Source organism: Triticum urartu, chromosome 2 (genome assembly GCF_003073215.2).
Source record: "Triticum urartu cultivar G1812 chromosome 2, Tu2.1, whole genome shotgun sequence".
Taxonomy (NCBI): Eukaryota; Viridiplantae; Streptophyta; class Magnoliopsida; order Poales; family Poaceae; genus Triticum; species Triticum urartu.
The window spans coordinates 656,386,221-656,410,430 of record NC_053023.1 but is presented as its reverse complement, the minus strand read 5'-3'; the positions used below and the strand labels follow the sequence as shown (position 1 = coordinate 656,410,430).

The 24,210-nt window shown below is 44.2% G+C and overlaps 1 pseudogene; it reads right to left on the bottom strand.

Annotated features, from left to right (window-relative positions):
* Positions 1-12,785: 12,785 nt before the first annotated feature.
* LOC125537700 lies at positions 12,786-14,163 on the bottom strand (annotated as a pseudogene).
* Between the last annotated feature and the right edge of the window lie 10,047 nt (positions 14,164-24,210).

The window sequence follows — 24,210 nt, the reverse complement described above, 5'->3', positions numbered from 1 at the left end:
CGATCAATCTGCTTGGCGACGGATCGATCTGTGTGTTTGTTTGTCGAGGCGGCGGGTAACTTCCACGGGAGTGCCTAGCTAGTAAAGCGGACTCCACAAAAACAATCGGCTTAGGACTTGTACAATGGAAGATGCTTAGGGAGGTGCTTAGAAAAATAAACCGGGTTTTTCTAAAGCACCGGTGCCTATTTCTATAGAAGAGACGTTTAGTTAAACGTCTATCCTGTACAAATAAGCACCGGTGCTTAAGAAAATCCTAGTTTATTTCTCTAAACACTTCTCCTAAACATCATCCATTGTACAAGGCCTTACGGTGGCCCGTATCAATCATGGACTGAGATTTGAAGCGTATATAAGGTGGGTTATCTATCTACTAGTACTGCACGGGCTAAATAATCATGTACACGTACTGTAGTACTACCTCTGGTTTGGACTGCCAAAACGTTTTAATTTAGGAACACAGGGTGTATATAGCAAGTCCAACCGAGAGAGATGGCAAGTTATCAACAACAGTATTGAACAATGACGTAATCACTAATCAGAGATAGACGGTACTACTACGTTGTCATGAAACTAGTCAGTCCTTTATCACAGGAATATTTCCTTTTATTCATTTCTTGTACATAATTTCTAATTTATATACATTGAGAAAATAGTGAAGAACAATCATTCTACCTTCTACGGTCCTTTGGTTAAAAAAAAACAGTTGATGAACATCAAACAGATTTAACCCAATGGGAATTTAGCTATGGTTTCCATGAGCATTACCTAAAACAGTTAAACCGAATAAACCACATGCACCAATGCACTCACAAAGGACTCTACCTAAGGATCAGGTGCAAAACAAGCGATCAAATGAAAATAAGTATCTCACCAAAATATATATACAAAGATCAAATTTCACGTCCACGAGCATTGAAACTAGAGATTAAGAAAGCAAATTGGATTGTACTACTAGATCAGGTCAACCTCATTTGTCTAAGGTAAAGAAAACAATTTACCAAAGTTTAGCCTGAAAAGATCGATGTGTCCTGCATGCAAAAGATCAAACAACTTATCAGACCGTTCTTCATGACAATTCAAAAGTTAAGATAAAATTTTGCTCGGAAGCCACTAATCCAGGAGTTTTGTTGTGCTCACCTAGGGAATATCCTCTATGCAAGACTCGTCAGGAGAGAGAAGTTACCTTCTCAAGGAGCCATGAAAACACTTCTATAGTACTCACTCCGTAAAGAAATATAAAAGCATGGTGATTTAAACGCTCTTATATATCTTTACAGAGGGAGTATTTTGCTATGTACATCTTGAGCTGCGCTTGATTCCCAATCATGCCTTCTCGTTTGGTTGGAGACGGTACATGCTTAGTGCCCTAGGCAAAACAATTAATCGCATTAGTATCAACCAACCTTCACATGTTGGTTGAGATGTATTCCAATCAGGGTCATTTAGAAAAATTGTTCACAAACTCTATATACCATCAATATATCAGTACACCGCAGAGAGGACGATCTACCTGTGCATTTTGAAACCGAACCGAAACACATATTTACCTTACCGAACTATGCATGTTGTAGTTACTGAAAAAACATATTTATTATGGAACCGAATGCTGCACATAAGAGAATGACACGTGCGGTTCAGGAACCAAGTTGCTAGGTCCATCACGAAGTTTCAATTATTCTGAGAAAATAGAACCATACGTTGGAATGCGAACGGAGTTGATAAAACATCATATGAGGTTTCAGCTATTCTGAGGCAAACATAACCCCTATAATTCAGATGGAATCGACACACATAGCCAAAGAGCAATGGAATGTTCTTCCGCTACATTCTTTTGGCGATGACCCAACATCGAGCGATTCATCAACACATCTCAAAATTAGCTACATGGATATATACCATTAAATCATGCATGACATCCATGAATAATACCGTATACTTTTATTAATCTCTTGCTCTTCTCCCGCCTTGGACCTGGCCTAGCGAGAAAAGGCATGGGTCAAATACGCAGTCCATCTCGTACAGCACAGGGGTGGCAAAATTACATTGTTATTGCACATCTAAATGACTCAAACAAATTTTTAGAAAAAGACAAAAGAAAATGCTTACATATTTTAGCGTAAAATCAATGACATAAGATTTAGATGTGCAATACGTAGAGCACATCTTGATGTGCTTTAGCAAAACTGTTTATTAATCTCTTGCTATTCTTCCGCCTTGGACCCGGCCTAGGAGATAAGGCATGGGTCAAATACGCAGTCCATCTCATACAGCACAGGGGTGGTAAAATTACAGTGTGTTTGAAATATACTACTGCACCAAGTACTAGTACAAAAAGTCCATCTCACATACTTGGTCGCGTCACGTCTCGATTTCTTGTCCTTGAGCTCAACCGACATTTTCTCCTTACTCCTGAGCTCGATAGTGAAGAAATCGCCACCCTGCTGGACAAGTAAGGCGCCTCTTTTCTCTGCGAAGAAGACGAAGTCTATTCTCTTGTCACCCAGATTCGCCAAGTCGGAGTGTAGCCAGTCAACCTCATGGCCATTGTCATGGCTACCAGCATCCTGTTCTTGCTTGGTCCAAAGCTCTAGCATGCCATGTTCCCGTATATTGACAAACGAGATACGTCCGCCTTCCTCGACGGTGCATAGTAATGGCGGATATAGACCGCCATGGCGGAATTCGATTGGTATCTTGGTCAAAGAGGCGTGTGCCGTGGCGCTGCTTAAACCGACTGCGTAGAAGCTTGTACTGTCTCTGTACAGCCAATACGCAGTGCCGCCGCCGCCGCCGTGGGTGACAACGCCAGCGCGCGGCCCGCACCTAGTAAGATCTGGAGCTCGGCAACACTCGGTAGGCACGCTCCAAACACGCAAGGACGAGGAGTAGGAGCATGTGTACATAAGTCCGTCCTCATCCGTGTAAATCAGAAGAACTTGGAACGTAGATTGGCGCCGGTCGTCCGAGTTTGCACAGCCAGCGTCGCCATTGTCTGCGCTTGTGAGAAGCGCCCAGCCAACTGCATCTCTAACCAGGGACCTAGGGCTTGGTTGGAAGGGCGGCTCTGGGAGAAGATGTGTGCCCCGCCTGTCGATCAGAGGGCGGCACACCGCTAGATGGAGCTTCTCACGGTCAGGCAGCAAGACGCGCACGAGGAGGAAACCGCGGCGCGACATCAGTGGCCTCGCCAGGTTGAAGAGCCCATCGTCGTTGCCGACGAACGAGTTGAACGTCAGGTGCGCGCCGCCGGCCCCAAGGCTTAACACTAGTAGAAAAAGAGTCAAACATAAAACACATTAGTACCGGTTTGAATTAGAGCTGGCACTAATGTGTACATTAGTGCCGGTTCGTGGCGGCGATCAATAGTACCGGTTCGTGGCGAACCTTTAGTACCGGTTCATGCCATGAACCGGTACTAAAAAGGCTGTGTCAGCCTGCGGTCAGGCTATGGCCCCACCATCATCATTTAGTGCCGGTTCGTACCACGAACCGGTACTAATGAGGTTATGGCAAGCTGTTTTTAGTCCCACCTCGCCAAGAGAGAGGCAGTATGAGCGGTTTATAAGCCATGAGTGCACAGACAATGACGAAGAGTTGCAATGCTCATCTACATGTTGATTAGCTTCAAGCTTTGCGGAATAGCATAGATTGCACTGAGCTATGTGCAGTGCAGTCTACACTATTCCGAAAGGCTTGAAGCAAATTAACCAGCATTGCACCTCTTTTTTATTTTTAATAACTTATTTAAACTCCGGACTTCTTTTGTGTTCAGTATGCAGCATTTAAAACGACGTCATCAATTTCCAACATGTTCTGACATCATGTGTTGTTTTTCGGTCATTTACCTAATTGTTTAGAGAGCTAAATGACCGTGAAATTAAAAATCACTACAAAATGAATCCTGAAAATGTTGAAACTTGGCATGGTATCATCATATCACCCGCATAGCATGCGCGAAAGAGTAGAGAGGGTCACGGCAAAAACTGGACGCACTTCGTGTACAAACTGGACATACTCTTTCCGAGTATCAGGGTTTCGGACGAGACTCATCTGTTACATGGCCACTTCAATGTTTTTTAAACTTATTTAAACTCCGGACTTCTTTTGTGTTTAGTATGCAGCATTTAAAGCGACGTCATCAATTTCCAACATGTTCTGACATCATTTATTGTTTTTCGGTCATTTACCTAATTGTTTAGAGAGCTAAATGACCGTGAAATTGAAAATCACTACAAAATGAATCCTGAAAATGTTGAAACTTGGCATGGTATCATCATATCACCCGCATAGCATGCGCGAAAGAGTAGAGAGGGTCACGGCAAAAACTGGACGCACTTCGTGTACAAACTGTACAAACTCTTTCCGAGTATCAGGGTTTCGGAGTACGGAGTGGGTACTAATGTGCATCCCACCAATCAGGAAGAATCACACGGATCGTGTGTTTCTTTCTAGCTCTTGCGAGTCGTTGGATCAAGGTTGTGTTTCTTCCTAGCTAATGTGAGTCATTGGATCGAAACTACCACAATCACTTTGTGAGCCAGACGACCCTATATATAGCCCACCTCTCGTCTTCCCTGCATAAGTCTTTCAGTTCATCGACTACATACATCTACCAGTTCATCGACTGCATACATCTACCAGTTCATCGACTGAATACAAATCATTCGGATTCGCCATCATACGTCCAACCGTGCATTTGATATGCATATATATGCATCACGAGCAACGGTTGGGCTGTATGATGGCGATACCGATTGGTTTGTTCTAGATCCGACATAAAAGGTTTGATACAACTTCTTTTTTGTGACATAAGAGCTATCGATCTCTCTCCTACCTATTTTAGTTACACAACTACTTATTTGTGCCAAATTTTGACTTTTGCTAGTCTACACTATTCCGAAAGGCTTGAAGCAAATTAACCAGCATTGCACCTCTTTTTTATTTTTAATAACTTATTTAAACTCCGGACTTCTTTTGTATTCAGTATGCAGCATTTAATGCGACGTCATCAATTTCCAACATGTTCTGACATCATTTGTTGTTTTTCGGTCATTTACCTAATTGTTCAGTATGCAGCATTCAATTTCCAGAAGAAAATGAATAGAAGAAAATAAATAATGCAGAAAAGAAAAAACTATATAAAAAATTACTCAAAAATAAATAGAAAAAAATAAGTAATGCAGAAAAGAAAAAACTATATAAAAAATTTGTTGGCACGCTGCCCAGTGGGCCTGCCAGACCTAGGGTGTGCAAATGCAGGCCCAGACGGGCCAGCAGGCTCACAGGGCAGCGTGCCCTAATTAATTAGGCCGAGAAGCCTGCTATATAGAGGAGTTCGAAGAGGTAGCCGCGGCTGGATTTATAAACCAGTGCGGCTGCCCTGCGCCGCGCGAGGTGGGACTAAACTTTGGGGTGGCAGCGCAAGGCCTTTAGTACCGGTTGGTGGCTCCAACCGGTACTAAAGGCCTTTGTTTCCCGCCGCTTGGCCTGGCGAAATAGGCCTTTAGTACCGGTTGGAGCCACGAACCGGTACTAAAGGCCCATCCTATATATATAGCACTTACAAAAATTTCAGTTTCATCTCCCCACTTCGTCTCCAACCTCCGCCGCGCGCCGCTCGATCCCGTCGTCGCCGCCCGTCGCCCGTACCGTCGTCCGTCGTCATCGTCGCTGTCCCCGCCGCCGCCCGTCGTCGTCGTCGTCTCGCGCTGCCGCCCCGAACGCCGCCGCCGTCCGTCGTCATCGCCGCGGCCGTACGTCTCTCTCTCGCTCCCGCACACATATACACACACATACACACACACACACCGGCGCCCCCGCTCGTACGTACGGGGCGGCGGCATACGGGGCCGCACACACACACACATACCACATACACACGCATACACACACACATACACACATACGTACACACATATACGTATATACACACACACATGCATGCACACACACATTTTTTTTATACTTATTTTCTGTTTTTTAGAAAAGTTAATGAGATGATCGAATGTTAGATTAATGTCGAATGTTAGATGAATTAGCTAGCTAGATAGAAAAATTGTCGAACTAAAGATTAGAACTAGTTGAATAATTAATATAACTAGTTTATTTTTAGTAAGAAAATTTAGGTATATGAGATTAGAACTAGTTGAATAATTAATATAACTAGTTTATTTTTAGTAAGAAAATTTAGGTATATGAGATTAGAACTAGTTGAATAATTAATATAACTAGTTTATTTTTAGTAAGAAAATTTAGGTATATGAGATTAGAACTAGTTGAATAATTAATATAACTAGTTTATTTTTAGTAAGAAAATTTAGGTATATGAGATTAGAACTAGTTGAATAATTAATATAACTAGTTTATTTTTAGTAAGAAAATTTAGGTATATGAGATTTGATGATCTAATTAAAATATTATTTGTTAATGAGTTTTTCTGCTTATTTAATTTTTTATATATTTTGAGTTTATATAAATATTAGATTAATGTCGAATGTTAGATGAATTAGATAGAAAAGTTAAATATATAATAATGTCAATTGAATATATAGTTAGATATATTAATGTCAAATGTTAGATGAATATATATTTGGCTAGACATAGGTGTTTAATATTTCACCTATATGAACATAGAAAATGTCATCTGACGACGAAAAAGATTTCATTATGTGCGAACACTGTGAAGACCAGCGCGGCCTGTGCGACCAAAATTTCCTTGTTGATGGTAGGCGCTTCAGCATCAAGCTGGATGAGACATTCGAAATTGATACAGTAAGTCACTTTGTCAATTATTATTTGAGTGCAAAACTTATGCTTCATTTGCTTCAACTTATAATTTTAAATTTTCACTATTCTACTAGCGCATCCCCTGCCATGCAAGAATTTTTGTCTTGGATAAGATAGGTTTTAGTGCTATAGATGATATGGAGGTAAAGAGAGTTACTTAAAGACGGAGCATGGGTATACTTTCAACGTCAAATTATATAATGGAGACACATACACCCATTTTGAATGCAAAACTTGGCAAGCACTATGCAAGGCTTATGCATTTGAGCCTGATATGGTTATCACCTTTGATATTCGTCCGGAAGATGATATTTTAGGTAATATAGACATCTGCGTCGATGTGCAAACGCCTCCAGTTCTACCATTTGGTGAGTTTTTCTCAACCATGCATGCATATGTTTATGTCTTTGATACAGTTTATTCAAAAATAGTTGACAACTAATTTGTATTGTCAGCTTATTTCGGTTCAAGCAAACATGTCCGGCGCTTGGTAGACAGGACCTACTACTGCCCCGGGGCTCAACTAAACTGCGAGGAGATAAGTCATTATGTTTCATGGCTTGAGGATCTTAATACTGTCAAGACAATTTTTTTTCCTAAACTTAGAAATGTTAGTACTGAAAACGTGCGACCAATGGTGATCGTATTGAACTACGGTCACATCTATAATCGAAAGATGGTAAGATTTTAAATATTTGTCTTTAATTAGTGCATCTTTTGCATACAATATTTTTGAAGCTAAACTTTCATTGCTTAGTATATTAATTACTATACGATGTTCTTCAACAGGGACTTCCGATGACAGTTGTGCCTCAGTGGATCGAGACAAAAGGTCGCATGTCAATGGTTAGCTTACGACCAAGATTTCCTACATTGCACATGAGTGCATTCAGGATTTCTGAAAGCGAAGAATGCTTAATAGTGAAATATTGGAGCAAAATTGTTAACGATCGCAGAGAAGTACTAGGGGGCAGCAAGGAGAAGCGCAACCCAAGATTAGGAGACAGATTCATCTGCATGCTCCAGTATGATGAATCAGGAGAGCTATACATGTTCTATGCTATTCTACCTGAGAGGGAGCAGCAGGATCAGTAGCTACTAGTTCATGCTCTTAATTAGTACTTGTCTCATGTCCGTGTCCTGAACTTCGATGTTGGTGATGATTATGTTGAACTTGATGATATCTTTGCTTCTGTTACAAAGTGAATGTTTCCTTTTTAAGCTAGCCAGCGTTGATGATGATTAGATAGCTAGCGGTAATGACTATGATGATTAAATAGTGGTAATTAGACGACTACGATGATTTTTAGCTAGATAGAGTTTATTTATTTATTAATATGCGATGATGATGATGATGATGATGATGACGACTACAACTCATTATAACGTAAAACAATCCTAAATTAAATTGATAACACAAATTTAATTGAAAAATATAAAATAAAACAAAACCCACAACCATTTAGTTGGCTCGTGCCACGTGGTTCCCCTTTAGCACCGGTTCGTACTGAACCGGTATTAGGGGGGGGGCCTTTAGTGCTGAAATTTTAGTGCCGGTTCCTGAACCGGCACTAAAGGGCCTTACGAACCGGTGCTATTGCCCGGTTCTGCACTAGTGTAAGAACCGCGGAGGGGTAGACGATTTCCTTTTCAAGGGATGCACCGGTGTTCCGGGCTCTTTTCTCTGGGAGAATATCCCGACGAGGACGGACGGGCGGCGCGCCGTCTGCGGCCAGAGGCCGACCTGCCGAAGAAAGGCCCGATCCGTGATGAGCCGGTACCATCGCTTGCAGGTCGCCGCGCACCGGAGAAGGTCCTGGTAGCCGGGCAAGCGCGCAAAGACTTCGCGGAGGACGTCGTCGGCGATTCCGACGCCGGCGTGGCGTACGCCTGCCCTGGCCATGCTGATCCGCTAGGTAGATCTGGACCTGCAGATCACGACGTACACCCGACCGATCGGCCCATCCTACGTAGAATCGCGTGTGTGTCGTGGGCCGGCACGTACGGCTCCTGTACGGCTCAACGCGTTCTAATCTCAATCGGTACATATTCGGTTCCATCCCCTGGTCTGTCAGGTGCACGAAAGATTGGGCAGGGGAATTTGGCGCAGCACAAGGCGGCGCCCATGGCAATGCACGATCATCAGAAAATACTGTAAAACATACAACAACTAATTAAATACAAAATCCATCTCGTAGTGCACCTGTGGACCGTATCGGCATTTCGTGCTCGCGTGTACGCCCCAACTACAACAACCGGTACTACTACTACTATTACTACTACAATGTTCTGTTTTAAAAACCTTTGTGCCCCTGACATGCTCTATTTCCTCTTCATCGAGGTTTATCGACGATTTTTCCTTACTCTTGAGGTCAATTGTGAAGAAGGCATTGCCTTGCTTGATGAGCAAAGCATCCTTGCTCTCTGCAAAGAAAACAAGATCTATCTTTTCTTCGCTCCCAAGATCCGCGAGCTGAGAGTGTAGCCATCCGTCGTCACACTCATAGTCAAGATCACAGCCATCTTGTTGTTTCTTGGTCCAAAGCTCTAGCACGCCATGGTGTTGGAAATTAACAAACGAAAGCCTTCCTTCTCCGGCAATGCATGGAAACGGCCGTCGCGGCCGAGGCCGCTGCTCGCTCTTGTTAATTTTGATCGGAATCCTAGTAAATAACTCATGTGATGTGGCACAACTTATGCCGAGGGTGTAGAAGTTATCCCTGTCTCTGTACAACGAGTATGCGGTGTCGCCAACAACAACACCGGCGAGCGGTCCACATTTACGGAACTCGGAAGCCTCGCAATACTTGATGGGCGTGTTCCAACTATTAGTGACGGAGGAGTATGTGCACGCACGCACGTATCCACAATCCCCTCTATAAGTCAAGATCACTTGAAATGTTGGCTTCTGCTGCTGCTGGTCCATGTTACCACCAACGTCATGATCAGCGTCGGTGAGAATTGCACAGCCAGTTAGCTTACGCGCACGGCTCTGCCGTCCAATCATAATATCATATTGAAGGGAGGTGGTGGAAGAAGACGTGTGTCCCACCTGTCAATCAGAGGGCGGCATACAGCAAGATGAAGCTCACGGTATACAGCAAGATACAGCAAGAGGAAAGCCCGATCGGTGACGACGCGGCGCCACTGTTTGCACGTCACTGCGCAGCGGATGATGTCACGGAAACCACGCACCCGCTGGAGGATGTCGAGGAGGACGTCGTCCGGGAGGTCGCCGGTGTCGTCCTCGCGTGGTGGTGCAACCTTGGCCATCTCGACTGGTGCCCGATCGATTTGGGGGTTTTCCATGGTTGCGGCCTGCAGTACGTAGTTCATAAGGCCGTGTGCAGTCCTGGTCAGCGTTGGTCATCTCCACGATCGACTCAGACACGGATCGCTCAAGAGGTCACGAGTCACGGCCAAAGGGGTAGCCGAATCAAGGATGGAATATGAGTTTACCTGGTCATTAGAGGATTGATTAGGAATCTACCTGGAGAGGTCGATACTCGATAGAGTCAGTACGCCGACCGGCTGAGCTTCAAAACACTGGGTAGCAATTCTGGCTTCTGAGAAAATTATTACAGTTCAAAACAGTGAGTAGCAATTCTAAGAAAAATATTAGCAAGACATTTACGCAGCACGTTCTGGTACCTGCAGTTCAAACGTGAATACGCCTTCTCTGAGATAACTTTTGACCTTCCTCATCGCCGCCACGGCCGGCCGGGGAGGTTAATATCACCGCGGTGTAGCAAAATCTTTTAGATCAGTTATTATGAATTTACCGCCTCTAAACTTACCTCCCAGCTTAGAAGAGGTGAATGATCCTCAAAAACAAAAAAGCTTAGAAGAGGTAACTAAACACAAAATCCATCTCAGAGCACAGGTGAAATGCTTTGACATATCCCACCGGGATGCCCGCCGTGTTAAACATCATTGCTATGTAGTTACGCACGCGGCCGCACATCTAAAGACGCAGCCCCCGCCTCCTTCACCTCCTCTAAAAAAACAGCTAGGGTTTCTGCCTCTCGCCGGCGCCGACTCAGGCCCGCCTCGTCTCCGGTGGTCCTAGGACCATGGAGGCGTGGTGGATCCTGCCAAGAGCCGGCGGGAGGACTTCATTTTTAGTCCTTCCTTTCAGTTTTATTAGGATTTGTGTTCTGCTCAGGAAGGCGAAACAACGGCGGCTCTCTGAAAATGGAATAAAGGTCTCTCCGCCTAGCCTCCGTTTTAGCGGTGCCTCTAGCATTGTTGACGGGCATGTGGAGATGTGTCTCCGGCGGTTTTATCTTTGGTGGATTTGCTCGGATATCGTTGGTGTTCTGCACGCTCGTGTGTCTTCGGATTGGATCCTTCCGATCTATGTTATTCTTATCCGCGGTGGTTGTTGTTCTGGTGCGCTAGCCCTATGGGGCCTTAGCACGACGAATTCCCGACTGTCTACTACAACAAGTTGTGCCTGACTCCGGCGATGGAGGGGCGATGACGGCGGCGCGCCTTTGGCACGCTTCAGTGCTTGTAGTCGCCGCTAGGCAGTCTACGGATCTGGTGTAATTTCTATTATTTCTCGTGTTCGTTGTACTGTCATGATTGAAAATAAATAGATCGGAAGATTTTTCGCAAAAAAAACATCATTGCTATGTGCGTGTATGTTTTTTGTTGTTGTTGAGGATTGGTATGTGCGGGTATGTGATAGGAGCCTTTTTTTTTAATGCAAGTCACTCACATACACTTATCCCTATGAACACATGCGTGCACACCCTACTCATATAAGTCCTTTTTTTTGTTGGGAATACTCTAGTTTCAATATCACATTTTTCATTGGTGGCCAAACAGGTCACAGTAATTAAAACTACAGTAACTAAAAAAACTGTGGTGTTATCAAAATACTTTGAAAATACTTTGCTATCAAACAGGGCCTTAGTCGTTGATCAGTTTAGGAGTATTTTCTTTTGCTCACTTTCTATACATAACTTTATTTGTATATATAGAGAAAATACCAAAGAATGATCGTTCTATCTGGTGGTGGTGTCAACCACAAAGGAAATAACATAACACATAGCAGGAAATGGCAAAAGTTAGAGTTACAATTAAGGAATGTTACATCCGGGGCGTTACATCTGGTGCGCTGGTCCTATGGGGCCTTAGCACGACGACTCCCCAACTATCTACTACAACAAGTTGTGCTTGACTCCGACGATGAAGGGGCGATGACGGTGGCGCGCCTTCGGCTTGCTTCAATGCTTGTAGTCGTCGTTTGACGGTCTACGGATCTAGTGTAAATTTTATTATTTCTGGTGTTCGTTGTACTATCATGATTGAAAATAAATAGATCAGAAGATTTTTTGCAAAAAAAAACATCATTGCTATCTGCGTGTAAGTTTTTTTTGGTTGAGGATTGATATGTGCGTGTACGTAATAGGAGCCTTTTTTTAAACGCAGTACAACCAAAGTCACTCACATACACTCATTCCTATAAATACACGCGTGTACACCCTACCCATATAAGCCTTTTTTTTGTTGGGAATACTCTAGTTTCAATACCACATTTTTCCATTGATGGCCAAACAGGTCACAGGAACTAAAACTACAATAACTAAAAAAAAGTGGTGTTATCAAAGTACTCTGAAAATACTTTGCTATCAAATAGGGCCTTAGTCGTTGATCAATTTAGGAGTATTTCCTTTTGCTCACTTTCTGTACATAACTTTATTTATATATGTAGAGAAAATACCAAAGAATGATCGTTCTATCTTCTACGGTCCTTGGGTAAAAATAATCAGTAGAGTAATATCGAACAGGTTTAACACATCGGGAATTTAGCAATGATTTCTGTGAACATTACTCAGAACAGATAAACCGAATAAACCACATGCATGCACCGATGCATCCACAAAGGAGAAATGGAACGTTCTTCCGCTACATTCTTTTGGCGATGATCCAACATCGAGCGATTCATCGACGCATACACCCGATGGATCGACCCATCTTAAAATTAGCTACCTGTATACCAATAAATCATGCATGACATCCATTAATAATACTGTATACCTTTATTAATCTCTAGCTCTTATCCTGCCTTGGAGGCTAGCGATGGCGAGAACACACAGTCCGTCTCATACAACACAGGAGTGTTAAAATCCCACGGTTCGTGAAACTTACTACCACACCAAGTACTACTACAACATGCCGTTGGAAACCATTCCATGCTCGCGGCATGTCTCGCTTTCTTGTCTTTGACTTCAATCAACATTTTTTCCTTACTCGTGAGGTCGATACTGAAGAAATCACCAGCCTGCTCCACAAGTAAAGCGTCTCTTTTCTCTGCAAAGAAGACAAGGTTTATTTTCTTGTTACCCAGATCTGCCAACTGAGAGTGTAGCCAGTCAGTCTCACAACCACGATCATGTTTACCAGCATCTTGCTGTTTTTGCTTTGTCCAAAGCTCTAGCATGCCATGTTCTCTTATGTTAACAAACGAGATACTTCCATCTTGGACAGTGCATAGTAATGGCGGTCGCGGCCATGGATCGCCATGGTGGAATTCGATTGGAATCTTGGTCAAAGAGGCATGTGTGGTGGCGCTGCTTACGCTGAGGATGTGGAAACTTGTCTTGTCTCCGTGCAACCAATGTGCGGTGCCGCCGCGGGTCACAACGCCAGCACGCGGGCCACGCCTAGTGAGACCTGAAGGTAGCCGACCACACATGGTGGGTGCGCTCCAAATACCCCTGTCGGAGGAGTACATGCATGTGTACACAAGTCCGTCCTCATCGACGTAAATCAGAAGAACTTGGAACGTAGAGTGGCGCCGGTCGTCCGAATTTGCATAGCCGTCGTCGCCATTGTCTGCGCTTGTGAGAAGCGCCCAGCCAACTGTATCTCTATCCAGGGACGTGGGGCTTGGGTCCAAGGGAGGCTCTGGGAGAAGATGCGTGTCCCGCCTCTCGATCAGCGGGCGGCACACTGCTAGACGGAGCTTCTTATGGCCAGGCAGCAAGGCGCGCACGACGAGGAAACCACGGCGCGACGCCAGTGGCCTCGCGAGGTTGAAGAGCCCATCGTCGTTGTGGACGAACGAGTTGAATGTGAGGTGCGCGCCGCCGGCCCCCAGGGTTTCCTCTTCAAGGGCTTCATCGATGTTCTGGGCTGTGATCTCTGGGAGAATATCCCTACGAGGACGGACGGGCGGCGCGCCGTCTCCGGCCAGAGGCCGACCTGCCGAAGAAAGGCCGGGTCCGTGATGAGGCCGAACCATCGCTTGCACGTCGCCGCGCACCGGAGAATGTCCTGGTAGCCCGGCAGGCGCGCGAAGACTTCCAGGAGGATGTCGTCGCCGATTTCGCCGCCGGCGTGGCGTACGCGTGCCCTGGCCATGCTGATCCGCTAGGTAGATCTGGATCTGCAGATCACGACATACACCCGACCGATCGGCCCATCCTACGTAGAATCGCGTGTGTGTCGTGGGCCGGCACGTACGGCTCGTCTACGCGTTGCAATCAAAGTCGGTACGTTATCGGTTCCATCTCGTGATTTTTCGTCAGACCCATGCTTGCCCTAAACTTTGGTGCATACCCTAATTTTTTGAAGTCAAACTTCTTAAACTTTGGTTAGACAAAATTATCAACATTTATCGTATCAATTCAATACCATTACATTCATCATGAAGTATACTTTCATATGATATATGCTTGGTATTATAAATGTTCATAATTTTCTACAAAAATTGATCAAAGTTTATGACTTCTGAAAAATATTACATGGACTGTAAATTTGCAATTAGGGGCTAATTTACTCTTTCCCTTCTCCCACGCCACCCTCGTCCCCCCGGCCCCCTGCACCGCGCCTGTCCTCCATCTCGTCCGCGAGGAGGCGCTGAACGAGGGAGGGCGTGGAGGTTGGCAGATGGCGGGGCGCAAGCGCCATCGCCCTAGGCGTCTTCCTGCCCCCCCCCCCACTCCCTTCCATGAACATTCGCTCAGATCTTCCACCTGACCTTGCTGGGCTCTGCTTCAACTGCCTCAGCGAGGAGCACGTCGCCGCCATGTGCACAAACGAGCGGGTGTGCCTCCGCTGCCGACGACCAGGGCACATCGCCCGGGAGTGCACCAACCCTCGCTCTCGCTCACCGTCGTCGGCCAATTTGCGGCCAATCAGTGAGCGGCTCGGCGCCCGTGTCGGGCCTTCATCGTCGCCACCGCCTCTGTGCTCGCCTCCTGAGCAGCGAGCCACGCCGGCGCATGCTCGCCTGGGACCTGCGGTCCTTGCGGCCGGCAGGGCTCCCTCAGAGCACGGCCGCCCGGTGGCTGGGGCTAGTGAGCAGCAGCGGCGTGGGGCGCCAACACATGCTCGCTTGGGCCCTGCAGTGGTCTCCACTGGCAGGGTGCCCTCGGAGCGTGAGCCGGACGCGGCGTCGGAGGTGGGTGAGACCAGCAGGAGGGCAAGGCCAGGCTCGCCATCTGCCAGGCTGAGTGTGGAGCGCTGCATCATCCCACGTTCACCGGAGGTGGTCGCTGCAGAGGATGCCCTGCGATGGAGTCTGGTTGCGTTCACCATGGCCGGTCGGCCAAGGACATCGTTGAGCGCGGTGACTGCTGCGGTGGAGGCTGCTGTCCCGGAGGCCGCAGATGCTTTCTCGGTTCATCGTTTCTGGCCTGCTGATTTCCTCCTAGTGTTTGCTTCAAGAGTGGCGCAAGACGCCGTGGACAACGTCGGCGAGGTGCAGGGGCGTGGCTTCTCCTTGAGGCTCTCACCTTGGAACAGACAGCTACAAGCCACTCGCCGGCCGTTTCACTACAGAATTCGCATCAACATGGAAGGTGTTCCCCCGCATGTGTGGAGTCGTTCGACAGCGCAGATCATCCTTGGCTCTTCGGCTTGGGTTGAGTGTCTGGGCACGCAGACGGCTAACCGGGCGGATTTGGGCAATTTCGAGACCTACGCGTGGACAGATGACCCCTCCCTGGTGCCCAAGGAGAAGCTCATCCTGGTCGAGGAGCCGGATGAGGCAATGGAGGTGGAGCTTGCGGACGGCCTGGTCTTGCCGGCGGACGCGTTAGTGCCACTGGAGAAGGCCATGCTGGAGTACAAGGTCATGGTACACTTGGTGCATACGAAGAATACTGTGCAAAGCTCAGGCCCATCCTCGGGCGATGAAGGTGACGATGATGATGACTTCGATCATCCCATGGCTGATCCTGACGGGGCAGGCGGAGCACGCCACACCAGGCGCCGTTTCTCGTACACGAGGGGAGTGCAGGACGGCGGCAACCGGCGACAAAGGCCGTTGGCAAGAAGGGGAGATGCGTCAGGGCACAGGAGGATTGCCGTCGACCTGCCCGTGTCGGTGACACCGTGGACGTTCCGGTGGTTGAGACGCTCACGACGAGGACAGCTGAGGAGACTGCAGTGCTCGCAGCTGCCGCCGGCGTGGAGGACAGCGGATCGTTCCCTGTCGCCGGCGTACGGGAGTGTGAACGGGCTGGTACGCGGATGGCGGCACCGGAACGTGTACAGCTCCAGGACGTGGCTGATGTGGAAAGGGCAGAGGCCCCGCTCATGGTGGCCCTGGATCACGTGTCGCCCCAGGGTGTGGCTGACATAGAAAGGACGGAGGGCCCGCTTCTGATCTCTAGCCCACCTTTGACCAGAGTGGATGGGGAGCCGCTTGCTGGGATGCTTCCAGAGGAGAGGAGCCCAACTGGCATACTCACGCCTATTTTTGCTACAGGCAGGGCCGGACCGACAAGGATAGAGACTGGTGATAGTTTTGTGGCAGGAGATAAGGACAAGGACGGAATCGATCAGGCAGCCACCGAAGCAAGGCTGCTACTCACGCCTGACCAATGCTCAAAAAGCAATCACCTACCGATGACACCGGATAGAGATGGGATGTTTCCAAATTCAAATCATACGAGGACTCCTCTCAATTCCCTCCATTGTGGGGATAGCAGCTGGTCCAAGCAGAACACAGCTAGCATGGCAGGCGGCAGGGGCAACGCGATGGACACTTTCCTGGTTTCTCTCTCGGGATCGGAATCCACAACCGATTAGGGATTGGAGACAAGGTCGATAGACTGCTCCATTGCTCAGCTACGGGCGTAGTACAGGAAGAGAATAACGCCAGTCCTCTCGCGACCCAGCGTGGTCAGAAACAAGCGGCGAAGGAGGACCCCACCCTCAACTGTTCGACGCAGCCTCAGGATCAATGGGCGCTTAACAAGTGGCGCCTCAATCAAGACGCAACAGCGCACTCTCATGATGCAGCTTGGCATTGCCCGGGAAGGCGAGATGATTGGCGACGAGGCCATGCAGGCCTACCTGCAACTGTTCTCAAGACCATTACAACAGTCACACATAGCTGCTATCGTGGGCCTATTTGTTTGGCAGGCGGACGTACTACCACTAGGAAGGGCGACGAAGGACGTAGTACTCTAGGGCTATAAGCTCGGGGTTGTACGCTGGTAGGCCTTTCATATGGCTGATCCAAGCAAGGTGATTGTGGTGTGGAATGTGCGCGGGGTGAACAACCCGGCAAAACGAAATGCAATAAATAACATAATTTCGAGCTCGGGCGCTGATACAAGCCAAGTTCTATAATGAAAAATTCCCACTAGTATATGAAAGTGACAAAACAAGAGACTCTTTATCATAAAGATCATGGTGCTACTTTGAAGCACAAGTGTGGAAAAAGGATAGTAGCATTTTCCCTTTTTTTATTTGGCCTCTCTTTTTTTGGCCTTTTTTTATTTGGCCTTTCTTTTTTTATTTGGGACAATGCTCTATTAATGATGATCATCACACTTCTATTTATTTACAACTCAATGATTACAACTCGATATTAGAACAAAATATGACTCTATATGAATGCCTCCGGCGGTGTACCGGGATATGCAATGAATCAAGAGTGACATGTATGAAAGAATTATGAACAGTGGCTTTGCCACAAATACAATGTCAACTACATGATTATGCAAAGCAATATGACAATGATGATGCGTGTCATAATAAACGAAACGGTGGAAAGTTGCATGGCAATATATCTCGGAATGGCTATGGAAATGCCATAATAGGTAGGTATGGTGGCTGTTTTGAGGAAGATATAAGGAGGTTTATGTGTGATAGAGCGTATCATATCACGGGGTTTGGATGCACCGGCGAAGTTTGCGCCAACTCTCAAGATGAGAAAGGGCAATGCACGGTACCGAAGAGGCTAGCAAGGATGGAAGGGTAAGAGTGCGTATAATCCATAGACTCAGCATTAGTCATAAATAACTCACATACAGGGCGGAGCCAGGATTTAGGCATAGGGGGGCCAAATGGCGACAAAGCCAGCAAATATTATGCCTCGCATACTGCCCAATAGTTTATACTCAAGTATCATTCGCATGAAACTTAGTTTGGACACATAAGTTTTCTTTTTGGTAGCTGGAGCGTGTGTAGTGGTAGTTAATATTGGTCAATAATTCCACATACGCGCCAAAAAGACGAAGTTGATAATCAAATTACTATAAAATACGACATGAAACGACATGCTAATAAACATCGTCATATGGAAATTTAAGATATACGAACAAAAATAATCATGTATTATCACATGGTTGGCTTTTAACTTGCATTTATATATGTTTGAATGAGAAATCATCACTGGTTGTATAGGAAATTTTATCGTTTAGTTAGCAAAAATTGATCAAGGTTGCTAGAATACATACCTAGAGAACCAAATCCGCTCCTCCTGATCCCCTTTGCCCCTTTGCTGCTAGGTCCAAGTAGATCGACTAGTCATCATTGGCGGGCATATGCCATAACCATAATTGTTTACGGATGCTCGACCAAGCTTTCAAACTATTGCGGGTGCCTCGGCTAGTTCGTTGGCCGTAGCATGAAGAATTGGTGGGTGATTTGACCCGCGTCGCCGTATGAATCACATCTTTAGATCAAAGACTAGAAGCAGGCTCTTTTACAAAAAAAGAAGAAGACCAGAAGCAGGCTGCGAAGGCATAGGACAGCAGGGCTCAGCCCTATATGCTCGCACACGCTAGTCACAGAGATTTGTTTTTTAGGCTAATCACAGAGATAATTCCCACCGCCAGGAGATTTAGCGGAGGCCCATGTTGCAATCCGTCTTGGCATGATAGAAAACAATTAATTTGTGGGCTTTGTACGTGGGCCATTTTTCTTTTCTTCCAGTATTCATGTAAGGATAGGGGGGGGGGGCGACAACGTTGTGCGTGCAAATCCTATCGCTAATTAACCGCTGATACGTGATGTTCGCTCGATCGTTGGGGGGGGGGGCTGGCCCCTGCTCGTCCCCCCTTGGCTCCGCCACTGCTCACATACTTATTGCAAAAATCTACAAGTCATCAAAAACCTCGGCACTACGCACATGCTCCTAGGGGGATAGATTAGTAGGAAAAGACCATCGCTCGTCCCCGACCGCCACTCATAAGGAAGACAATCAAATAACACCTCATGTTTCAAATTTGTTGCATAACGTTTACCATACGTGCATGCTACGGGACTTGCAAACTTTAACTCAAGCATTTCTCAATTTCACAACTACTCAACTAGCACGACTTTGATATTATTACCTCCATATCTCAAAACAATCATCAACTATCAAACTTCTCTTAGTATTCAACACACTCATAAGAGAATTTTATTATTCTTGAATACCTAGCATATTAGGATTTTAAGCAAATTACCATGCTATTTAAGACTCTCAAAATAATCTAAGTGAAGCATGAGAGTTCATCTATTTCTTTAAAATAAAACTACCACCATGCTCTAAAAGGTATAAGTGAAGCACTAAAGCAAATGACAAACTACTCCGAAAGATATAAGTGAAGATCAATGAATAGTTGAATAATTATGCAACTATGTGAAGACTCTCTAACATTTAATAATTTCAGATCTTGGTATTTTATTCAAACAGCAAGCAAAGCAAAACAAAAATGACATTCTAAGAATAGCAAACATCATGTGAAGAAGCAAAAACTTAGGATCAACCGAAACTAACCGATAATTGTTGAAGAAGAAATGTGGGATGCCAACCGGGGCATCCCAAGCTTAGATGCTTGAGACTTCTTGAAATATTATCTTGGAGTGCCTTGGGTATCCCCAAACTTGAGATTTGTGTCTCCTTAATTCCCCTCATATCAAGGTCTCCCTAAATCTCAAAAGCTTCATCCACACAAAACTCAACAAGGACTCGTGAGATAAGTTAGTATAAACCATTGCAAAAACCTTATCATACTCTACTGTAGAAAATCACTAAAATTATTATTCAACATTGCATACTAAATGCCTCTGCATATTTAATAGTCCTATCCTCAAATAGAATCATGAAAGAAGCAAACATATGCAAACAATGCAAACATAACAGCAATCTGCCTAAACAGGACAGTCTGTAAAGAATGCAGCAACATCCATACTTCCCTAGCTCCAAAAATTATGAAAGAAAATTCCCACTGTAGTAAATTTATCATAGATTAATATGCAAAAGGTTTCAACATTTTATTACATTCTGACTTTTATAGGGAATTATTGCAACAGCGGTAAACTTTCTGTTTTCAAACAGTAACATGTGGACTTCTAAAATAGGCATAGTAATGGCTATCAATGCCACTTTTATTGAAATAAAAAATGCAAAACATTGTTCTAAATAACAGCAAGAAAATCCTAACAAAATAAATTGAGGCTCCAAGCAAAACACATATCATGTGGTGAACAAAAATATAGCTCCAAGTAAAGTTACCGATGAATGAAGACGAAAGAGGGGATGCCTTCCGGGGCATCCCCAAGCTTAGGCTCTTGGCTATCCTTGAATATTACCTTGGGGTGCCTTGGGCATCCCCAATCTTAGGCTCTTTCCACTCCTTATTCCATAGTCCATCGAATCCTTACCCAAAACTTGAAAACTTCACAACACAAAACTTAACAGAAAACTCGTAAGCTCCGTTAGCGAAAGAAAACAAAACACCACTTCAAGGTACTGTAATGAACTAATTCTTTATTTATATTGGTGTTAAACCTACTGTATTCCAACTTCTCTATGGTTTATAAACTATTTTACTAGCCATAGATTCATCAAAATAAGCAAACAACACAATGAAAACAGAATCTGTCAAAAACAGAACAGTCTGTAGTAATCTGGATCAAACGTATACTTCTGGAACTCATAAAATTCTCAAATAAATTGCTAGACCTGAGGAATTTATCTATTAATCATCTTAAAAATAATTAACTAAATATCGCTCTCAAAATAGAAATGGCAGCAGTTCTTGTGAGCGCTAAAGTTTCTGTTTTTTACAGCATGATCATAAAGACTTCCCCAAGTCTTCCCAAAGGTTCTACTTGGCACAAACACTAATTAAACACATAAAACCACATCTAAACAGAGGCTAGATGAATTATTTATTACTAAACAGGAGCAAAAAGCAAGGAACAAAAATAAAATTGGGTTGCCTCCCAACAAGCGCTATCGTTTAACACCCCTAGCTAGGCATGATGATTTCAACGATGCTCACATAAAAGATAAGAATTGAAATATAAAGAGAGCATCATGAAGAATATGACTAGCACATTTAAGTCTAAAAAACTTCCTATGCATAGGGATTTTGTGAGCAAACAACTTATGAGAACAATAATCAACTAGCATAGAAGGGCAAAACAAGCATAACTTCAAAATTTTAAGCACATAGAGAGGAAACTTGATATTATTGCAATTCCTACAAGCATATGTTCCTCCCTCGTAATAATTTTCAGTAGCATCATGAATGAATTCAACAATATAACCAGCACCTAAAGCATTCTTTTCATGATCTACAAGCATAGAAATTTTACTACTCTCCACACAAACAAAATTCTTCTCATTCGGAATAGTGGGAGTATCATAAGAGACTTGAATACTATAAATTGTTTCCACATTAAAAGAGTTATGTTCAAAAGAGGGGTAACCATAATCATGACAAGTTTTATAAATATAATCACTACTTTTTATAGCATAAGTATCATCACAATAATTATCGTAGGTAGGAGGCATGCTATCATCATTATAAATTTGCATATCAAAACTTGGGAGATTAAAAATTATCATCTTCTTTAAACGTAGCATCCCCAAGCTTGGGACCAACATTAATTGCAGCAAATATATTCTCAAATATGTCATCCTCGTCAAACATAGCTTCCCCAAGCTTGGGCCTTTTCATATCATAAGCATAATCACTCTCATCATTAATAGTATGGATAGCATCAATAGTATAGCAATTATTATATCCTTCCAAGCAAGTGCCAAAATTTTTTTCAAGATCATAAGAAGTATCATTATCTTCCCAATCATAATCATCACAACAAGCAATAGGCATAACGAGATCATCATCAAGTGTATCATCTTCATTTTCGTGAGGCACAACAATAATAGGAGCAACTTTATTTGGGAGCGATACCTTTTTACCTCTTCCTTTTTATTTTCTTCTTCTTCACCTCATGTGTGGGTTCAATCCTCTTTTTGAAGCTCCTTATTAATGAGATTGGTTGAATAGAAGGCTCCTCCTCGTTACCTGATTCATCATAAGAAATAATATGAGGATATTGGGAAGTCTCTTCCCTTTCATTAGTATTCTCTTCATCTCCTATTTGTTTTCTTTTCTTTATGTAATTGGCAATATAAGGATTTTCAATGCAATTCACCGCACAATACATATAAATCTTCTCTAGATCAAAACCAAGAAGTTTATCGAGATTAAATTTTGGAATACCCTCAGTTATACGTTTCATTTCTTCATAACCCAAGAGCAAACTAAGTTCATTATGATGTGCAAGGGAAATCAAGTCATCACAATTTTTGGACACGATACGGTCATGAAACAATTTGCATTTGATATTTAAATGGCCATGTTCATTGCAAAGTTCGCAAGTATGGGTAAGATATCTTAAATTTTCAGCACATTCATCTAGCTCTTCTTGCAACAATTTGGTTTCTAAGTACTTATGCCCCTTGCAATATCTATCTTCCTTATTTGGTGTGTACTTGCAAACATGCACTCCATAAAAATTGACATGTCTATAGGAGGCATTTTCATCATAACTAGTGCAATCATCATTAGCATCATGGGTATTCAAAGAATTCATACTAACACCATTGCAATCATGCTCATCATTCAAAGATTTAGTGCCAAACATTTTATAGATTTCTTCTTCTGGTACTTGAGCACAATTTTCCTTTCCATCATACTCACGAAAGATATTAAAAAGGTGAAGCATAGGAGTTTCACTCAATTCCATTATTTTTTGTAGTTTTCTTCTATAAACTAAACTAGTGCTAAAACAAGAAACTAAAAGACTCGATTGCAAGATCTAAAGATATACCTTCAAGCGCTATCCTCCTCGGCAATGGCGCCAGAAAAGAGCTTGATGTCTACTACACAACCTTCTTCTTGTAGACGTTGTTGGGCCTCCAAGTGCAGAGGTTTGTAGGACAGTAGCAAATTTCTCCCAAGTGGATGACCTAAGGTTTATCAATCCGTAGGAGGCATAGGATGAAGATGGTCTCTCTCAAGCAACCCTGCAACCAAATAACAAAGAGTCTCTTGTTTCCCCAACACACCCAATACAATGGTAAATTGTATAGGTGCACTAGTTCGGCGAAGAGATGGTGAAACAAGTGGTATATGGATGGTAGATAAAGGTATTTGTAATCTGAAATTATAAAAACAGCAAGGTAGCAAGTGATAAAAGTGAGCGTAAACGGTATTGCAATGATAGGAAATAAGGCCTAGGGTTCATACTTTCGCTAGTGTAAGTTCCCTCAACAATACTAACATAATTGGATCACATAACTATCCCTCAACATGCAACAAAGAGTCACTCCAAAGTCACTAATAGCGGAGAACGAACGAAGAGATTATGGTAGGGTACGAAATCACCTCAAAGTTATTCTTTCCAATCAATCCGTTGGGCTATTCCTATAGGTGTCACAAATAGCCCTAGAGTTCGTACTAGAATAACACCTTAAGACACAAATCAACCAAAACCCTAATGTCACCTAGATACTCCAATGTCACCTCAAGTATCCGTGGGTATGATTATACGATATGCGTCACACAATCTCAGATTTATCTATTCAACCAACACAAAGGACCTCAAAGAGTGCCCCAAAGTTTCTACCGAAGAATCACGACGAAAAGGTGTGCCAACCCCTATGCATAGGTTCATGGGCGGAACCCGCAAGTTGATCACCAAAACATACATCAAGTGAATCACGTGGCATCCCATTGTCACCACAGATACGCACGGCAAGAGATACATCAAGTGTTCTCAAATCTTTAAAGACTCAATGTGATAAGATAACTCCAAAGGGGAAACTCAATTCATTAGAAGAGAGAAGAGGGGGAGGAGAAACATATGATCCAACTATAATAGCAA